This window comes from Aulostomus chinensis, chromosome 13, assembly GCF_037954235.1.
Source record: "Aulostomus chinensis isolate RoL2024-O1b breed Wild chromosome 13, RoL_Achi_v1.0, whole genome shotgun sequence".
Lineage (NCBI taxonomy): Eukaryota > Metazoa > Chordata > Actinopteri > Syngnathiformes > Aulostomidae > Aulostomus > Aulostomus chinensis.
Window position 1 is genome coordinate 7540607 of NC_141332.1, and position 21898 is coordinate 7562504.

The 21898-nt window shown below is 44.7% G+C and overlaps 1 protein-coding gene and 1 pseudogene across 2 annotated transcripts in view; one reads left to right on the forward strand and one right to left on the reverse strand.

The window, feature by feature from the left end:
* The window catches only part of gpc3 (glypican 3), a 231442-nt gene that overhangs the window by 5258 nt on the left and 204286 nt on the right, over nt 1–21898 (reverse strand). The gene's annotated exons all lie outside the window — the stretch shown is intronic.
* On the forward strand, nt 14226–16864 carry LOC147250728 (uncharacterized; annotated as a pseudogene).

Here is a 21898-nt window from a genome sequence, read left to right on the forward strand (position 1 = left end):
TGTAGGTGTGACTGTGAGTGTGAATGGTTGTCTGTCTCTATGTGTTGGCCCTGCGATGGACTGGCGATCTGTCCAGGGTGTATCCCACCTCTCGCCTGAAAGCTGCTGGGTAGGCTCCAGCCCCCCGCGACCCTTGGCAGGAATAAGCGGAAGACAATGGATGGATGGATATAATAACTTCAATTTTTTGTGAGTTTAGCTTTGTTGTTGTCCCAGTCGCAAGCAAGTGGGGAAATGGCAGGGCGCAAAAGAGATGGAAGAGGCATAGAATATTGAGTGAAATATTCACACAATAATGGCATGCCAATACCTGCAGTTTTCCTCCAATAAACCTGTCCTGACTGTCACCTCAGACTCTCTACCCTCAGAACCTTGACCCTTCGACCCTAGACTTAAAACTTGGCACTGCACACTGCACAATCTATACACACAACATTTGTTGCTGTGGCATTTGGACGAACAGTTGATGAGTTATTTGAGTCAGGGCCTACATATATTCAAACATTAATACATACTGTACATATACATATCACAGGTTGTAGCCAATTATGAAATTCAAAGTGTATAGTGAGAACCACCATACCTGATCATTTACATTGTGAGGACATACTCCATGGTCAATAACAAGAATCACAACCTAAAACGAAATAATTTTTGTGTTCCCATGATCATCCTGGTGCCCTTTCATTAAGAAAAAGAATGACAATACTTTATTTATCTGACGCTGGGGAAATTTAAATAGTTTCAGCAGCATTTACAGAGTGTAGGTTTCCACGAAGCGTCTGGTTGACTCATGTTGTCCAAAAAGCAACGAAAAATGCGTGAGTCCTCCACTATGGTTGGGTTTACAGTTTATTCACCCAAGTAAAAAAAAAAAATAAAATAAAAAAAACATAAACTTTCCACAAGAATGTAACTCATGTCACGATAACTGTTCTAGCTCACTAAAAGCCACTTATGTATTTTGGTGTTAAATTGGTTCTTAGAGGCTTTACTTGTTTGTTGTAATAATTTCACATAGTCCTTTTTTTTTTTTGGATATGAAACCGGAAGTGATGCTGCCTGCCACTTCCTGTCTAACTAGCGTAAACCGTTAAGATTGTTATGTACCTGCCATGCTGTGTCTTAAGCCAGCACAGCCTGTAAGTTACTATCAATGATACATTTTAAAGTGTAAGCTAAGTAATAACTGCCACGAGTTGTTTCTAGATGTTTCATGTAAATAATTTACCCAAAGTATGTGTTTTATCAGACGTTAGCATAGATGCTAATTACCCGTTCGCTAGTGCCAGCGTTAGCCTGTTACCCTTTTCAGATGTGCTCTACAGTGTATAGTAGTAAGGAGACATTGTGATTAATTATAAAAAGGTTATTTTTTTCAGTTCAGCTCACGCAGAGTATTCCTCTACACGGTCAGAAAAACCGTGCCGTATGTACAGTTACATAGAGGGACAACATATATCACAGGACAGACAGCAACAGTGAACAACATGAGCAACAATAACAACAACAAATAACAACATATATAATGACACCGTGGGATAGCAGAGAGGATCAGCGGGGCCTGCTGCTCAGGGTGGCTATGGCTGCAGGGATTAGGCTCTTCCCAAGGTGGGCTCTTTTGACCTTCAGTGATCTGTACCTGCCCCCTGAGGGAAGTGGGATGATGTATTGGTACAGTGGGTGGGTGCTGTCTTGGACTAGAGTCTTGGCTATATGGGTGATGGACTTACTTTCAAGTTCTGTGAGGTTGGGTGTGGGAAGACCAATGATTTTAGCAGCTGTGTTTGGCCCGGTTTGTGACTGAGAGCATGGTGAAGGATTGGTTGAATGATACTTCGGTAGAGTAACAACAGAAGGGGGGGTGCAACATACAGTCCTTTGAGTTTCCTTTTTGGATGTCCGTGGTGTGCTGATCAAAGGTTTAAAAAAGTTTATGTCCAGAATTATTCCTGGGTATTTGAAAGTATCCACTGTTTCGATTGTTTATGATAGTGGGCCCCCCCCCCCCCCCGGGGTGCTGCGGGGGGGGGGGGGGCTGAACAGTAATTCTTTTGTTTTATTAACACTGATTTGGAGATGGTTGTCTTTGCAGCACTTGGAGAAATTAGTGATTGTGTTGTGATAGTCCATGGTGTATTTGTTATCTGAAAGTAGTGCGGGGATGGCTGTGTTGTCACAATAGTTGAGATATGATGTGGTGGGTGAAATGCTAAGATAGTCATTGATGTATAGGGTGTACAGGAAAGGGCTCAACACACATCCCTGTGGGACCCCTGTGTTGACGGTGAGAACATGGGATGTGGTTGAGCCCACTCTTACTGCTTGCAGTCTGTCAGTCAGGAAGTTGTGAATGAGGTAGATCAGGTGAGGGAGGATGTTGAGGTGGTGTAGCTTCTGGATCAGCAGGTATTTCTGTAGGGAGTTGAAGACAGAGCTGAAGTCCACGAAGAGGATCCTGGCGGAATTGCCTGGGGAGTCCAGGGGCAGCAGGCAAGCCACAGCCTCCTCTGTGCCCCTCCTTGCTTTGTAGGCAAATTGGAGGGGATCCAGATGTGGGGTGACAAGTGGAAGGATGGTGTTCAGCAGCAGTCTCTCCAGGCATTTCATTATTATGGATGTTAGGGCTATGGGGTGGTAGTGATTGGGTTCTGTGGGACTGGGTTTCTTTGGTACTGGGATTATGGTAGCGGTTTTCCATAGTGTGGGTATTGTTGTAGTCCGTTAAGATTGGCAGAAAAGTGAGTGCAGTATTGGGGAGAGCTCTGTAGCACAGGTCTTGAGCACCCTGGCTGGAAAGCCATCGGGCCCTGGAGCTTTTCCGGGCTTGCAACGGCTCTGCTGGCGCCATACCTCCTCCTCTGTGAAAGGGACCAGCTCCTCAGGGTCTGTGCCTTGAGATTGGCCCAGTCCTTGTGCTTGAAGGATTTACGTTTTTCCTTCAGGCTTTGCTTAATTTGTGAGGTAATCCAGGGTTTGGAGTTGGGATATGATTTCATTGTTTTCGATGGGATTGTGGTACCTATACAGATTTTGACGTAGTCTGTAATGACAGCAAACCTGTCATTCAGATCCCCATCAAAAATGTCCCACTTGGTGCAGGCCAAGGAGCCTTGTAGTTGGGCGATGGCATCCTCCAACCATTGGAGGGCTCTGTGGCATTTTGGTTTATGACGTTTTAGCTCCTGTCTGTACAGCAGAGGTAAACAGATGATGTTGTGGTCAGCAAGTCTGAGTGGTGGATATGAACGGGCACTGTAAGCATTGGTGATATTCCCGTAGCATAGGTGAGTAGCCAGCTGTAGGTGAGTAGCCGGTTGCCGCTGTCAGGCTGGAGTGCAAGGCTATCGCAAATCAGCCTTAGGATTGTAAGGAAAGTGGCAATAACTTTGTAGTTTGTTGTCATGGCTGATTGGTCTGATTTAGCACACATGAAACAGGGCTCCAGAGTGATACCTATTAGGTCACAGACCTAATTTCTTTGAGGTGCAAGTTAAAATTTAATGAGGTGGCACCAGTGCGACTTGCGGAGGAGAGAAAATTAAAAAAAACAAAAAAAAACTCCCTCAGCCCTGAGGCACGGGTGGCTGTGTTAGTGCATTAATGGTTGTTGTGGTTGATGATACAATATTACTTTCTGGCTCAGTCCGTTGAGTCCCCTCTCCCCCCTCTCTCTGCCTATCTGTCTGCACCGGTCTGATCACATGCACCAAACGCTCACTCATCAACCCCGCACAAAAAAACAAAAAACAAAAAACAAACAAGCAGCATAGCAGCACACATGAAGCGGTCTCTACTGGATTTTTTTGAGAAAAGAAATGTTGCAGAGGAGACAAATGAGGTAGCTGGAGGTGGGTTAGGCTATGAGGAATGTGGAAAAGAACCGACGAGAATCTCTGATTACGAGAGTGAAGAGGATAGTGACGGGTTGGCGAAAGCGACGGCGGGGAAAAGGAAAAAGTACGTTTTTCAGCCAAAATGGCTGGTGCAGTTCCCATGGTTATGATATGAGGGACATGCCATGGTGTGTGAGTATTGCAGGAAATGTGGCCCGTGCGTTGCAGGCAGAACACAGTTTGTTGTGTCTGTGCAGCAGTAAAAAGTTATACAAAAAGAAGACAATGCTCTTTACTTTATGAGATACACCTGTGAATTAAAACTGCTGTCACTTCAAGTTGAATTGAATAAATGATGCACAGTTAGGTTAATTAAGACTGTTGTCTATGCAGCAGTAAAAAGTTATACAAATAGAAGGCAATGAAATTGCAAGTTAAAATATATTGCAAATATCAAGTTTGGGTCATTGTCAATCTTTACATCAAGGCAAAAGTATGGTATACAAATTAACACAACTATCATCATGATAAGGTCATGTATCACCACCCTATGCAAAGAAAAAGGTGGTGCTACCTAATTTGTGGTGGCGCTACCAACTGAAAAGGTAGGTGGCACCAGTGCTACTTGTGAAAAAGTTTGTGTAAAGTATAAATGTTTCACAGGGCTCCAGACTAACTTTTTGCAATGCAAAAACCATGTTAAATACAAGAAAAACGCAGAGGACACAAGACTGTCAGTGCTATCGCAGCAGAGCATGCACCATTTTAACTTTGTAAGGGGCCATCCACCCCACACTCCCGGAGTACCCCCCCCCCCCCCCACACACACACACACATAAACACAGGGTATTCCTGGGAACACAGTCATAACACTTCTCCAGCTCCACAAAACACGTGGACTGATTGGGCAAACTCCCATGCCCCCTCCAGCAGAAAAGCTTATCCACGTTTCCACGGCTGAGACAAAAAATACATTTCTCCTCCTCAATCTGATGCTCCTCTCCAGTACCCTGGCGAAGACCTTTACAGTGAGGCTGAGGAGTGTGATCCACGATAGTTGGAACACACCCTCTGGTCCCCTTTCTTAAAGATGGGGACCACCACCCCAGTCTGCCACTCCAAAGGCACCACCCCCAATGTCCACGCAATGCTGCAGAGACATGTCAACCAAGACAGCCCCACAACATCCAGAGCCTTGAGATACCCAGGGCGGCTCTCGTCCACCCCCGGAGCTCTGCCACGGCAGAGTTGCTTCATTGCCTCGGCAACTTCTGCCGCGGGATTACACGACCCCCTCCCAAGTAATCCCACATCTCTGTTTCCTCCATGGAATATATGTTGGTGGGATTGATGAGTTCCTCAAAGTATTCCTTCCACTGTCCAATTATCTCCCCTGTTGACATCAGCAGCTTCCTGTGCCCACTGTAAACTGTGTGAGCAAGTTGCCCCCTTCCCACCCTGAGGCGATGGACGTTTGCCAGAACCTTTTTAGAGTCAACTGATAGTCATTCTCCTTGGCCTGACCGAACTCCTCCCATGCCAGAGTTTTTGCCTCGGCAACCACCATGGCTGCACACTACTTGGCCTGCCTGTTCCAGTCGGCTGCCTCTGGAGGCCCACAGACGAGCAATGCTCTGTAGGCCTCCTTCTTCAGCCTGACGGTTCCCCTCTCCTCTCCTTTGGTGTCCACCAGCGGGTTCAGGGATTACCGCCGCGACAAGCCCCAGCAGCCTTACGGCCTCGACAATGGCCGAACATGGTCCATTTGGACTGAATGTCCCCCACTGTCCCCAGGATGCGGTCAAAGCTCTGCCAGAAATGGGAGTTGAAGATCATCCTGACAGGTTCTTCCGCCAGGTGTTCTCAGCAAACCCTCACTACTTGTTTGGGCCTACCAGGTTTGTGCGGCATCTTCCCCTGCCACCTGATCCAACTCACCACGAGATGGTGATCAGTTGACAGCTCAGCCCCACTTTTCACCCGAGTGTCCAGAACATACAGCCGCAGGTCAGATGATACGACTATAAAATCTATCACAGTCCAACAACCTAGGATGTCCTGGTGCCACATGCACTGATAGACAGTCGTATGTCCGAACATGGTGTTAGTTATGGACAAACTGTGACTTACACAGAAGTCCAATAACTGCACACCACTTGGGTTCAGGTCAGGCCTGTCGTTCCTCCCAGTCACTCTCCTCCAGGTCATGAGGTCATTGCCCACATTAGCATTGAAGTCCCCCAGTAAGACAATGGAGTCCCCAGTCGGGGCACCATCCAGCACCCTTCCCAGGGACTCCAAAATGGGTGGGTATTCGGACCTGCTGCTCAGCGCATAAGCGCAGACAACAGTCAGGAACTATTCCCCAACCCAAAGGCACAGAGAGGCAACCCTTTCATCCACCGGGGTAAACCCCAACTAACAGGCAGAGAGTCCCGGAGCAACTCCAGCAAAGGAGAGAGTCCAACCCCTCTCAAGGACTTGGGTTCTGGACCCGGAGCTATGTGTCAAGGTGTGAGGTGTGGCCGACTATATCTAGCCAGTAACGCTCAACCTCTTCCACCAGCTCCGCCTCCTTCCCCACCAGAGAGGTGACATTCCATGTCCCTAAAGCCATCTTCCATATCTGGGGATCAGACAGCTTAGGCCCCCACCTTGGTCAAGGTGGGGGAAGAGTGTTACATTTATTTTATAATGAAAATGTTCTCTTTTGTCAACCATAGCGCTGGGCTCGCATGCTGTGCGTTTTGGCTGCCAAGATATTAGTTATTAGATGTTTTGATTAAACTGTCTTTGAGAAGTCCTGTTGATTCTTGTTTTTTGCAAGTTTTTATCTGCCAGTAGCTAATTGCTATTTCAAACACATTTTGAATGTTGGAAAGACTGAAATATATTTTCGTGAAAAGGCCTACAGGCTAAATATAACCCTAAGGATGTTATTGTATTTTTTTGCTGACACTAATCAGACTGCTGCACTGCAATACAGTAAACTAATGTAGTCAGGCCTGAATCATTCTGCACTTTACTGCACATTGTTGATGTTCCAGAGAGCTTTAATACAAGTTGCTCATTGTTGCAATTTCATTGTTGTTTGTGTTGTTCTTCGACCGTTTCAATGTGATGATGTCATTGTTTGTCGTTAATGTCCAAGGGTACACAAACTCCTAGATTTTGTTTTTGTTTTGTTTAGACAATTACAAAAATATTTTCATGAAGAATGAAAAAATAAGAATATTTTACTGCATCATTATTGCACATTGCTGAAAACAGACGTGTGAATACAAATGTTAACTGGTTGCAGTTGAAAAGCCTGATGGCTACAGACAGGAATGACCTGCGGTAGTGCTCCTTCTTGCACTGAGGGTGCAGCAGTCTGGAGCTAAAAGAGCTGCTCAGGGTCTCCAGTGTGCTGCATGGGGTGGGAAGTGTTGTTTATGATGGATGTCATTTTGGCTAAACAACTTCTCTCTTCCATCTCCTGGATGGAGTCCAGTGGACAGTCCAGGACAGAGCTGGCCCTCCTCACCAGTTTGTCCAGTTGCTTCCTGTCCCTGATTCCAGAACCTCAGCACAAGATGGTGTAGCACACTGCAGACGCCACCACAGTATCATAGAAAGTCCGTAGTAGGGCCCTGCTAACCCCGAAGGACCTTAGTCTCCTCAGCCGGTGGAGGCAACTCTGGCCCTTCTTGTAGAGGGCATTGGCATTATCCATCCATCCTTCCATTTTCTTTCGCTTATCCTGTTAAGGGTCACGGGGGGGCTGGAGCCTATCCCAGTGGCTTTTGAGCGAGAGGCGGGGTACATCTTGGACAGGTCGCCAGTCCATTGCAGGGCTAACATATACAGATAGACAACCATTCACACTCACAGCCATGCCTGTGGTCAAATTAGAGTATCCAATTAGCAGTGTCCCCAATTACATGTTTTTGGATGGTGGGAGGAAGCTGAAGTACCTGGAGAGAACCCACGCAGGCACAGGAAGAACATGCAAATTCCACACAGAAAGATCCCGTGCCCGAGCTGGGACTCGAACCCGGAACCTTCTTGCTGTGAGGCGAAAGTTCTAACAACTGCACCACTGTGCCGCCCATTGGTATTATCAGTCCAGTCCAATTTATTGTTCATGTGAACACCCTGGTGATTTAATGAGTCAACTATCTCAATGTCAGAGCTCTGGATATTCACAGCTGTATGGGGGAGGTTTTCTGCGGAAATCAGTCACAAGCTCCTTGGTCTTGTTGTTGTTCAGCAGCAGGTGTTTCTGCTCACACCAGCTCACAAAATCAATGATGACCTCTCTATACTCCTGCTTGTCCCCCTCTGATACACAGCTGAGTCATTGGAGACCCTCTGCAGGTGACAAAGGAAGTAGTTGTATTTGAAGTCCACCAGGGACGTGCACAAGACCACAGAGGGGCAGGGGCTCGAAGCCCCCCAAATTAAAAAAAAATCCTTTCTCAATATGGAAATTAATGTCAAATTATAAAATAAAGCACTGATAGAAAGCTAACTACTAGCTGTGTGTCTGGTGTCGGTGAACGTGAAATACAATTGCCACTCCCTCTCCTTCCTTTTCTGTATCCTTTCTTTATTTGGCATCGTGCTGCAGGCATAATCAACATGAATCAACTTTAGATACAGATGGTAATATTTACAGATAACCTACAGCTTATATCCCCAGAATACTGAAATCATTATAGTATTATTATAATCATTATTATCATTATTATTGTGTTAGCCCACACAGCAGTAGCAAAGTCACAATCAACGTTATAGGCCAATCTAAACCTCAGACCTGTAACTCAGACCTTAAATGAGGGAAACAGGCTATGATCCGCCGAAAACACTATTTTTTTTAACACAAATTAGCCAAAAATAGAGCATTTTCCTGAAATATGTGGCGACCCATATTTAAGAGGGTTGAATAAATGGATGGTGACTAGTTAGACGAGAACTCACAGGTTTAAGTTGCTCCACTGTCATGTCTCCTTAGTTACACATGGGGCAGCGGCTTCTCTCCGTCTCACTCACTCACCTGCTTGCTCTCTCTGTGACTGTGCGGAGCCGCAACAAACAGAGAAGCGGCTCAACACACACAACAACCCAGTATTACAAGAAAATTGGTATGGTAGAATACCGTGGAGTTTTTGTACCACCGATTTTTTTATGTTACATCCCTAACAGGAATTTTTCAATGTTATTAAAAACACACGTGCCTGAAGTGTAGGGGGTGAACAGGAACAGAGAAAGCACCGTCCCCTGGGGGGCCCCCGTGCTGCAGGTTACCACATTTGACACACAGTCATTCATCCTCTCGTACAGTGGTCTGTCAGAGAGGTTGTTGGTCCATGTCAGCCTCCTCCATTTTCCCCTGCAGCAGTGATGGCTGGATGGTGTTGAAAAACTGGAAAAGTCAAAAAACATGTCCCTCACAGTGCTCTCTGAGGACTCCAGGTGAGAAAGGGCCCAATGCCAGGACGACAGGCAAACTGTAGCAGGTCCAGTGCAGAGCTCACCACTATGTGGAGGTGGCTGAGGATGATTTTCTCCATGGTCTTCATCAGGTGAGAGGTCAGGGCAACAGGTCTGTAGTGACTTGGATCACTAGGATGGGCTATCTTAGGAACTAGCACAATGCAGGAGGTCTTCCACAGAACCAGCACTGTATCCAGGCTGAGGTTCAGGTTGAACATGTTCTGAGCAACCTGGAGCTGATAGCATTGGGGCCTGTGACTTTCCTCAGCTTTGTCCTCCTGAGGTCCCTCCTCACTTGGTCCTTGGTGATGGAGACCCAGTGGAACTTAAAAGCCGTTATTTTTACAATAATTTAATAATTCATTTTTAAGGGAAAATCTTTTAAGTGAAGATTGTATAGTCTCTTATGTTTAACTAAGAATCTAGCCACCAGTCTTGGTTAAGCTAAGATAATATGCTCATGGCACATTGTCTTTAGTAACCACAGATAAGAGAGCAGATATACCTTTGAAGTATAGGTAAAGTACGACTCTGCCAGCCTTGTAATATAGTCCTTTTTGTTTCATTTTAAAGAACAGCTGGATTTAAATAATCTGAAACAGGATGAAGGGCAGCACAGTAGTGCAGTGGTTAGCACTGTTGCCTCACAGCAAGAAGGTTTTGGGATCGACCCCCGGCTCGGGCACGGGATCTTTCTGTGTGGGGTTTGCATGTTCTCCCTGTGCCTGAAAAAAAGCAGTCTTTCTGTGTTTCCACGGATCCACCAGAGCTCCATCTCTCTCCTCCAACCGCCGCCTGCATCACCCCCCCCCCCTTTTATATCCCCTACTGTTACACCGGCCTGCGCTCCCCTTCCATGAACCAGTCTGCCATCCAGTCCCCCATCAAGCTGGCTTGCTCTCCCTGCCTCCCCTCCCATGAACCAGTCTACCATCCAGTCCCCCATCAAGCTGGCTTGCTCTCCCTGCCTCCCCTTCCATGAACCAGTCTACCATCCAGTCCCCCATCAAGCTGGCTTGCTCTCCCTGCCTCCCCTCCCATGAACCAGTCTACCATCCAGTCCCCCATCAAGCTGGCTTGCTCTCCCTGCCTCCCCTCCCATGAACCAGTCTACCATCCAGTCCCCCATCAAGCTGGCTTGCTCTCCCTGCCTCCCCTCCCATGAACCAGTCTACCATCCAGTCCCCCATCAAGCTGGCTTGCTCTCCCTGCCTCCCCTCCCATGAACCAGTCTACCATCCAGTCCCCCATCAAGCTGGCTTGCTCTCCCTGCTTCTCCTACCAGAAGCTTCCTTCTTCAACTGTTATTAACATTTCCATGTTTCCCACATTTTGTATTGTAAACTGTTTTCTTGTCTGTAACAACATCTCCTGCACGTCTGTCCGTCCTGGGTGAGGGATCCCTCCTCTGTTGCTCACCCTGAGGTTTCTCAGATTTTTCCCTATTAAAAGGGTTTTCTATGGAGTTTTACCTCAGTCGATGTGAGGGTCTGAGGGCAGAGGATGTTGTTATGATGCCATGTGAAGCCCTTTGAAACAAACCGTTTGTGAAAACGGGCTATACAAATAAAATTGCCTTGCTTTGCCTTGCCTTGCCTGCATGGGTTCTCTCCAGGTACTCTGGCTTCCTCCCACAGTCCAAAGACATGTAAATGGGGACTAGGCTACTTGGATACTTTAAATTGACCACAGATATGACTGTGAGTGTGAATGGTTGTCTGTCTATAGATGTTGGCCCTGCGATGGACTGGCGACCTGTCCAGGGTGAACCTCGCCTCTCGCCCGAAGGACGCTGGGATGAACCAGCCCATAATTAGTGTTATGCCTCTATGTTGACAAAAAAAAAATTACCTTAAGATAATATTTTTCCCACAAATGTTGGGCTGTGCTCTGATAGATACACCAACATCAAAACTCACTCAAATAAAAAATCACCCCAAAACTGTATTTTGTACACAATTTATGTACTGCAAATAGAGTTGTGCTCTTACGATGCACTGCATACACAGCTGCTCATTTGCTGACCCTGAGAATAGCTCCTCCTCCTGTGTGTATCTGAACATGTGTGACACTTTCTGAACTGCTTTGGAAGGAAGAATGCTGTGAAGGAGAATATAATAATAAGGCTGAGTTATGACTGGGACTGGGCAGGAGGATTTCAGAAATAAACTATACTATAAATTGGAATGCTACCTATGAGATGAGCTGTCGCCTGTTAAGCCAGATGCAGATGAACTCTCCAGACTCACACACAAATTTGCATTGCTGAAATGTCTACCACTCAAATAGTACTCTCTCTCTCTCTCTCTCTCTCTCTCTCTCTCTCTCTCTCTCTCTCTCTCTCTCTCACACACACACACACACACACACACACATACACACACACACAGACGGTGGTTGATGTTAACCTCTGTGGGATCAGAGGGAGCAGAAGGCAGTGTGACGAATGCCTTCCCCCTGGGTCCTCTGGTGCTCACAGTCCCTGTGCTCTCAAACAGAGTTAGGAGGCAAATAAATTAACCTGAAAAGCTCCAAAGTGTATCTCTTGTGAATGTCTCTGTGATTATGACAATTTTTTTTCCTCCTCCTGTATCTTCTGACATGGCAATGGGGAGACATTCTTTGGGCCTTTGAAAGAATGTTTTGTCAGTGTTGACAGCGATGTAATGTACTGCTGAGTCAGTTAGGATCAAGGAGAAATTTGATACAGCTTTTATATACATGTTGGCAAAGAGGGAGGGAGGGAGGGAGGGAGGGGTGAGTACTACTGCAGTTGGCTCTATGTCAAATCAAGTCAAGTCATTTTTATTTGTGTAACACCAAATTACAACAGAGTTAACTCATGACAAGGAGAGTAGGTTTAGCACCCCACTCCTTCAATTAATTTATACCCAAAAATTCTCCATGGGCAAGCACATTTGTGATGAAAACATTCATTTTACAGGCAAGAATGGCGAGCAGACCCAGGCTCAATGGAAAAATAGGCCATGTTTAACTTTATTGACCTATTAAATATTACAAACATTCCTTTAGTTTTTCAGAACTAGAAAAAATGAAATGTGTTTCATCCCTGTCAAATATCTCTCCATTTTAAAAATAGACCTGACAACAGTTGCTATGAAAGACATTTAAAGCGCGATTTGGTTCCGCCGTGAGAAAAGGGGAGGGGGGAAACTAATGTTTGGACGTCTGAATTTTTTTCGCGGTGGAATCATAAACAAAGCGAAAGGTGAGGGGGAACTAATGTTTGGATGTCAGAATTTTTTCCGTGGCGGAACCATAAACAAAGCGAAAGGTGAGGGGGGAAATAATGTTTGGACGTTGGGTGACTCGCGCCTCCCCCCGGGGGGGGGGGGGGTTGCATGGAAGTATCACACAACACCGATGCACAATGGCTAGTTGAACTGATAACTGACTACAGAAACCTCCCAGAAAAAGAACAAGTAATCATCTCAATGGCAGTGTTGACATGTGATCTCATACGTCATACGCCATACTGTGAGGCACAGTTATGTTCTCATGTCATGTCATGTTGTCTAATGCGCATGTGCAAATAAACCCGTCTCTTTTCCCGGTTACCTGATAACATATGAGCAGTGTGTTTTTTCTCCATTAAAAAGGTGATGTTTAGTAAGTTACTCCACACAAAATTGCTGCACCAACAGGGAGACATCCAAAACAGAGTGTAAAAAATGAAGATCCGGACAGAAGTGTCAAAGATGAAGAACTGAACAGCACCAGGCCCTTCTATGATCCACACATATTGGCTGAAGAAGCTAACTGCACTCCATGAACACCTTGCAACATAGATAAACCAGCTGCTAAGGGATGGGATGCATCCAGAGTGGCTAACCCAGGAAAGTCGTTTGTCTGTGCGTTCTGCTGAGTCCCTTTCTACTTTTAAGAGACAATTGAAGACTCAATTGTTCAGAGAGCACCGAGGCACTTAACCTGACTCTTCTCCTCTTTGTCCTGTGGGGTAGAATAAGTCAGAGGGTCCAAGACCCAGCACTTAGTGACTATGTAGCACTAACTGTGTTGTGTGATGTGGTATGTTTGTCCAAAAAAAAAAAAAAAGGGAGGGGGGGAGGGCGACACTTCTTCTGCCACTAGATGGCAGTACCTGTGACCAAATCACAACTGAAGCACTTTTTGCGCTACTATGGGTTTTTCCTTAAGTCTGAATTCTTGCTTGTGTTGTACGTCGCTTTGGACAAAAGCGTCTGCTAAATGAAATTGTAGAATTGTAGAAAGTCTTGATCATGAAGGACCTCCAGGAGGGCCCCATCCCATCCAACTACCCACCAATAACCTGCCTATCCATAACATGGAAGCTCCTGTCAGGTATTATAGCGGCTAAGATCAGGAAGCATGTGGGTCAATACATCATTGAAGCTCAGATAGGAATTGGCACTAACACCCAAGGAGCCAAGCGCCAGTTACTGTTTGACAGAGCAGTCGCCCGAGACTGTAAGAGCAGATAGACCAACCTGTGCAGCAAGTGAACTGATTAAAAGAAAGCCTATGACTCAATGCCACACACAGATACTAGAATGTCTAGAACTGTACAACATCAACAGTACACTGAAGCCTATCAGAAATTTGATAGGGATTTTGAAGACAAACCCAGACGCCAACTCAAAGCCAATAGCTCAAGTTAACATCAAGTGCGGTATATACCAAGGAGATGCACTGTCATCACTACTGTTCTGCATAGGCCTGAACTGTCTTAGTTCATAACAAGAGTGGTTATGGATACCTATTCTTTAGGGCAACAATCAGCCACCTGCTCTACATGGATGACATCAAGCTGTATGCCAGGAATGAGCGAGAAATTGACTCATTGATCCACACCACCAGTGTCTACAGCAATGACATTGGGTATGTCATTTGGATGAGACAAATAGCCTGATGGTATCAAGGAGAGGCAAGATGATCAGAACTGAAGGGGTCAACCTGCCAGAAGGAAATATAGGTGACATCCAGAGTAGGTACCTTGGTATCCCACAGGCCAATGAAAACCCCAAGGAGGCAGCAAGGAAGTCAACCCCAAACAAATACCTCCAGATAGTAAGAGAAGTCCAGAGAAGTCAGCTGAAGGGTAAGAACAAGGTCTGAGCCATAAACTTGTTTGCACTGCCTGTCATCAGATACCCTGTTGGGATCATAAGCTGGCCAAAGGAGGCGATAGAAACCACAGACATCAAGACCAGAAATCTCCTTACCATGCATGCAAGTCCAGCACCATGAGGCTGTACACTTAGCGGAAAGAGGGAGGACGAGGACTAATGAGCATCAGAGCCACTGAAAGAGGATGAAAGATCGAAAATCCAAGAGTACATCAAGAAGATAGCCCCTCAGGACGAGCTGCTTAGTGAAACCGATGAGAGTGAGGTGGGACAGGAGCAGACATGGACGGACAAGCCCCTACACAGCATGTACAACCGATAGACTGAGGAAATGGCTGATATCAAGACCTGCCAATGACTGGAACATGCTGGACTGAAAGACAGTGCGGAGGCACTCATCATGGCCGCACGAGAGCAGGCCCTAAGTACAAAAGCCATCGAGGCCAAGGTCTACCACACCAGATTAGACCCAAGGTGCAGGCTGTGTAAGGATGCCCCTGAAACAGTCCAACACATCGTTGCGGTGTGTAAGGTGCTAGCTGCAAAAGCGTACATGGAAAGGCACAACCAAGTGGCGGGGATAGTTCACATCTGTACCCAATATGGACAAGGATTACCCAAATCCCAATGGGACATATCACCAAAAGTGGTAGAAAACAACAGGGCTAAGGTGCTGTGGGACTTCAGTTTCCAGACTGACAAACAGCTACTGGATTTAATAGTGGTGGACAAACAGCAGAAGTGGTGGGTAGTGGTGATAGATGTGGAAATGTCAGTTGACATCAAAATCAGGAGGGAGGAACATGAGAACGTTGAGCAGGACCAGGGGTTAAAAGAACAGCGAGAACAGATGTGGAAGGTCAAGGCTGACGAAAATACTGCATAGAACTGGTAGAGGACCCAAGCTTGAGGATAGATAGATAGATAGATAGATAGATAGATAGATAGATAGATAGATAGATTGATAGACAGATTGATAGATAGATAGATAGATAGATAGATAGATAGATAGATAGACAGATTGATAGATAGATAGATAGATAGATAGATAGATAGATGGATAGATTGATAGACAGATTGATAGATAGATAGATAGATAGATAGATAGATAGATAGATAGATAGATAGATAGATATGCACTTGGCAGCAACGAGACACCAAAGAGCGGCTGGACACTTGCAAGCTTAAGTGCTTTTAAAAACTTTCGGAGACACCCAAGTGGATCTTCAGCTCAACACTATCGATGGACACTATCTTGATAGGGTACCCCCGCTACCTTTTTTATGGCCTTCTGAGACCCAGTAATAAGGTTGGGGAGAGGTCAGCAGTCCATCCACTGATTGGTTAGCCTACAGCTCAGCACGAAGAATAAGCAGCTGGCATGTATGTTTTGTGTATGTTTTTGTCTGTGAAAAAAGGAAACAGAGGAAAAAGGGGAGGGGAGGGGATGAAAGTTTGGAGGTTTGTTTTTGACAGGGTCTGGTGCCTGAGGCTTGTTGTTAACAGTTGTCACGACAAGCAAACTATGTATAAAAATTGCAACACTGAGTTGAAAGCTGCAGTTTTCCTTCAAACAACTACAAGTGATGATTATATGACATAGAAATAGGCAATGTGTTTTGCCTTACAGTCTGAGTAAACATATTTTGTAAATGTGGCTCAGTGAACATTCATTGGCACATTATTCTAACCCCTTTGGTGAATGTGTACCTTTGTGGTCTGGGTACAGTTGATTAAGTACATGTGTGTTATGCACAAAGCCTTTTTTTGTTAGATAAGTTTTGGAATGTTAAGTCTCCAAACACAGGTGCTTCTCATGAAACTGGCAAGATGGTTTAGATTGCTACTATGTTGGCAGACACTGTGTCTGCATAACACACCTAAGCTGGTCAAATTTGATTGAGGTTCACAAAGATTCATCAGATTACAAAAAATTAGAGTTCCTGAGGTCAAGCAAATATTTTATTGCTCATCTCTCCACACAGCAAACTTGAATATTACACTCATCACTTGAATATTACATTCAGCAAATTTGGGAATCCAAGAGCTGGTATGTGTGTTCATAAGCCACTCTTACAGCATGAGGACAGTACTCCTGTGTAAACATGGCAGGCATATTTGTTGGAGGGTAACAGATAAGGAGTTGGACTATGGTTACTGGCTTGTGCAAACGTCTCGTCACAATATATTACTTCTATGATGGGGCCAGGGTTATTTATCCTGTATTACTGATAGAGAATTGGGGAAGCAACCAAGGCAGCAGTGCAGGATGCTTTTCTCTGTGGAATGTGACCATCTACCCCAACACACCCACAGGCTGACCACAAGGGTGTTCAGAGAGACAGGGAATGTCGGGCCAATACAAATGTGACGCCCAGAGGAGGCCCTGCTTCAGGACTTTACAACAGCACAACTCTCTGACTGGCTCTGGCATTTCAACCCTCACAACACTCACTGTTATTCTAGTCTGAGGGACCCTCCTACACAGAGGGCAAAAGAGTAAGACAGGGATGCACAATACCAGAGAAAACCAAGGATGTAATAGAGATAATTAGAAGGGAAAGGTGCAAAATGATAAAATTCCTTTGGAGACAAAGGGAAGTTTTTACAAATTAAGGAAGACACACCCTGTAAAAAGAGGGGGAGCACTCTTCCAGATACTTCCTAAATTGTGGCTTCACAGCACAAACATAAGTCTACGCCTATCAATTAACATGGTCAGGGAAGGGAGTTGGTGTCATGACTGTCATGTTCCATCCATCGGCCTCTCCCTACACAGTTCAAATTTGATGTACTCAAATGTATTTATAGTCCATACTACCAGTTACTGTTAATGTGATTGTAGTGAGGGCGCTATAAAAGAAACAAAAGCTTGAAACATAAATTTGGATCGAGACTTCCTTGTACAGCTGAGAGGGTGGAAAATGTGTGAGCAAAGTTGAAAATCATAACAAGTCAAGCATACAAAGACTTGATTCTGCGCTGAGGGCAAAAGGGCTTGTTCAGGAGGGGGAGTGGTTACAGAGGAGGCCTGTAACCCCTAACATCTCAAGGGGCAGCACTGACACAGACTAAGAGGTTGACAGGGAGCGTGGGTTATGGCCGTTTACAATAGTGGTTGTTATAAGGGTGTGAGCGAGGGATGGACTGACACACATAAAGCAAAATAGCAGGAAAGTGTGTGTGCAGAGAGGAGTCATTGAGACTCAGTCCGTGAATTTACATCTAACAATTCTCCATGAGCAAGCACATCCTGCAACAGCAGCGATGAAATACTTCCTTTAAACAGCCCGAAACGTCAAGCAGATCCAGGCTCAATGGGGACGGCCCTCTGCTTTGACCGGTTGGGGGGAAAGACAGCAGGATAGCGGGGCAGAGACAAAAACAGATAACAGAGAAAGACAAGATATACAGAAGGAAAGAGGGGGCAGAGATAAAGAGGGAGAGAAAGGGGGAGAGAAGATGATGACCTGTGGGTCAACATTTGTCCCGGGGGATATCCTGGCTAGAGAATCTGAGGAAAACATTCTTATTACTATTTTTATCTCCTAATAATGAGGGAAGCTGTCATCCAGCACAGCTCTGTTTACATTGCTCCTCCTGGGTCCAGCAGAGGAGGAAATCTAGCTTGCAGATTGAGATGTGTGTTTGCTGTTTAAATATGGCTGCCAACAAACATGCAGAAGCCTCCCTACTTTACTGCCATGGAAATACAGTCAACACTGACCATTTGACTGCTCTGACTGCACACACACAGCACTTTCCCTATCAGTCAGAGGCCTTTCTAATGGTTCACCTCCTCCTTCTCCAACAGCTCAGTCTATCAAAAGCATAATCCCTGCAATGTTCATTCCATTGTTGGATTACTCTCCATAATGGGTTGGTTGGTAAAACAGTAAAAGCCAGCTGGAGGGACAAAGACATTGCTGCGCGGAGATTGTGTAGAGAGAATTTAAGGGAGAGGAGAGCAGAGGGTTAACATGTAAAATTCAAATTACCCAAAACCCTCAGCCAAGCTCTTAATTAATTCTCAAAAAATGGCTGCTGTGTGTTACTGTGGCAGCAAGGAGCAGAGCAGCAAGCCTTGAGAATGGCCCTGCTGTGTGTAGTGTTTGTGGACTGTGGCTGAGCTGATGGACACAACCCAGAAATGGGCCTGGAATCAATTTAGTGCATCCAAAAGTGCCTGTGAATGTAAATACAGCTCTTGAGCAAACAAACATCTTTCTGAGAGGCATGCACAAACACAGAAGAAAACATGAGCCTACAAAATGAGTCAAATGCTGGGGGGCCCTCCTCATGTAGATGATGAGAAACTGGTCAGCACTGTGTTCTTTCTCCAGAAATTAAAACCAGGGCTCTTCTTCCTGCCTTCTGGATAATCTTATGGGTTTTATCCCTGGAATGATTTGAGAAAGCTATGCGGCAGAAGCCCAAGAAGGGTCTAATAAGAGGGTAACTTTATCCCCCTCCTTCCTCTTCTATCTTTCCCTTCACTGCCACCACACTCTGCTACTTAGCTTGGGACACACAGGGCTCAGTAAGAACCAGAGAGGGAAAGCACAACTGCAGCACTTGCTAGCCAAGCCTGTTTACACAGATGGTGGCAAGCTTCATTATTTTTGTGAGGGGCGTGGAGGATGTGGGGAAGGAGGCAGATTGATTGACTTTATAGAGGTTGTTTATAAGCTCAAAGAGAGTTGGACATAGAGAACATTGGGCCAGAAAACATCTAAGGTGATCCATATCATCAGCCCCCCATATCACCACCACCTTCACCAAAAACACTTTTACTTCAGAAACATATATTAATTTTGGAATAGTGACTGCTTGAAGCTCAGCACAAGTCATTTTAAAAGCAAACAGATTTTAGTCCAAAAAATATCATTTCAAGGATGAGTGCAGCAGGCCATGAAACAGGAGAGGCTGATTTGTAGCTGTGAGTAGCTGCAGCTTGCCTTAGAGGGAGCATTGTGTCTTTGATTTATTTTCATCTTTTCTTGGAAAAAAATCATGATGCTCTTTCATAAAAACATATAGAATCCCTGGATATAGATTTAATCATTAATTTGATCACTTTTTACACTTTTTTTTACACTTGCTCCTCCTGGAACCATCACCTTATTGTGGTGGAGGAGTTTGAGTGCCTTAAGGACCCTAGGAGCTATGCTGTCAGGAACATTTTGCCCCTGGTGGGGTCACCCAAGGCAGACTGGTTCTAGGTGAAGGGCCCTACAAAGAACAGTTCAGAAGACTCTTCATGAGGAAAACAGTTAGTAAGTAAGTAAGTAAAAATGTATTTACAAGGCCCATTTAAATACAGCTTTCACTGACCAAAGTGCCGTACATGTTGTAAGAACGGCAGATAAAAAAAAGAACACCTATATATCTACAACATGTACATATATCAAAATTAATTGGAAAAGACAGAACATAAAAATAGCAACATGTCATAAAAGGGGAGGGAAGGCCAGGGAGAAAAGGTGTGTTTTGAGCCTAGATTTAAAACTGGTGACGGAGGGAGCATCCCTAATGGAAGGCGGCAGATTGTTCCAAAGGCATGGCGCCGCCACAGTTAAAGCTCTGTCACCCCTCTCTTTAAGTCTGTACGAGAAGGCTCAGAGCAGGGTGTACTTCCTGAGGAGGCTGAGAGCCTTCAACATCTGCAGGAGGCTCCTGTGGATGTTCTATCAGTCTGTGGTCTTCAGTGTCCTTTCCTACGCTGTGGTGTGCTGGGGGTGGGGAGTGTGACGAAGGCAGACCTCTCCAGGCTGGAGAAGCTGATCAGGCGGGCCAGCTCAGTGGTTGGGATGAAGCTGGACCCCCTGGCAACTGGAGCAGAGAGGAGAACTCTGGACAAACTGCTGGACATCCTGGACAATGTCAGCCACCCTCTGCACACTGTCACCATCAGCCAGAGAAGCCTGTTCAGCCAGAGGCTGCTCCTCCCCAAGTGCAGGACCAACAGACTGAAGAACTCCTTCATCCCCCGAGCCATCAAACTGTTTAACTCCTCACTGGAGGGGGGGAGGGCCAACAGAAGGACTGTAGGAGAGGGCTGAGCACCAATAAGCTGCCCCGATAACAACCGGACACTCATGTGCAATAAAGAGACTGCATATTATTATTATTGTTATCACTATTGTTACTACTGCTGCTATTATTATTATTATATGATATCATCATCATTGTTATTACTGCTTCTATTATTATTATTATTATTACTATTGTTATATTATATTATCATTATATCATCATTATTATTGTTATAATAATAACAATTAATATTATTAATATTATTATTATTATTATTATTATTATTATTATTATTATTATTCCTGTTACTATGCACATATACAAATCACATTCAGGCACACACAGGCACACGCACACATATATCTATATCTATATATCTATATATGTATATCTATATATTTATATCTATATATCTATATATATATCTATATATAGATATATAGATATATATATATAGAGAGAGAGAGAGAGAGAGAGAGAGAGTCTTTGTTTTCTTTTCTCTTCTATACAGTTCTATTTATGTCTATTCTTTTTACCTTTTACCTTTTTTTTTACCTTTATGGCAACGGTGCTGTGAATGTTTAGGAGATTGCAATTTCCCTGGCGGAACGTCCAAAAGGGATTAATAAAGTAATCTGTCTGTCTGTCTGTCTGTCTGTCTGGTGTGTGGGACATGCAGGAGGCCTGTGCTCAATGATCTAAGGGACCCGGGAGCAGAGTGGTGGTGGATGAGTTCTGTAATGTTGGGTGGGGCAAGGCCATTTAGGGCTTTAAAAAACATAAGTAGAAATTTTTTTTTGAACTTTTTATTTAAATTTTTTCAGTTAAACATTGAACAATGTCTGAGACAAGGTCAATGATGTAAAAAGGTACAAATGGTGGTACAAATGTGTATCAAATAAACATTACACATTGTGATAATAAGGATAAGCAAACAAGACAGACAAAAATGAATAAATACATAGCTAATAATAAAAAAAAGAATGAATAAATGATGAGGTTAATAATAATAATTAAAAAAAAATAATTCCACATCGTGTCAGGGTCCGTTTCCATTACTTTAGGAACAGCCTCAACAACCCAAATAGTTCATATTGTTAGATATTTTCCGACCAAGCTCCACCTTCGTTCAAAAAGGTCCACTTTCAACTGTAATGATGCGGTCATTCTTTCCATGAGATAAACCTGTCTCAATCTCTGTTTCCATTCAGCCACCGTCGCCGCTTTAACTTCTTCCAGTTTGCTGTTATATTTTTCTTGGCAACCAATAATAAAATATGCAAAATATATCTTTGGTCAGCAGTGAAAAGGTCGACCGGTATAGCACCCAGCAGGTAGAGCAGCATGTTTGATGGAATTTCTCTTTTCATAATTCTCTCAATTTCGTCTTTAATCTTTTTCCAATATTCAAGAATAACC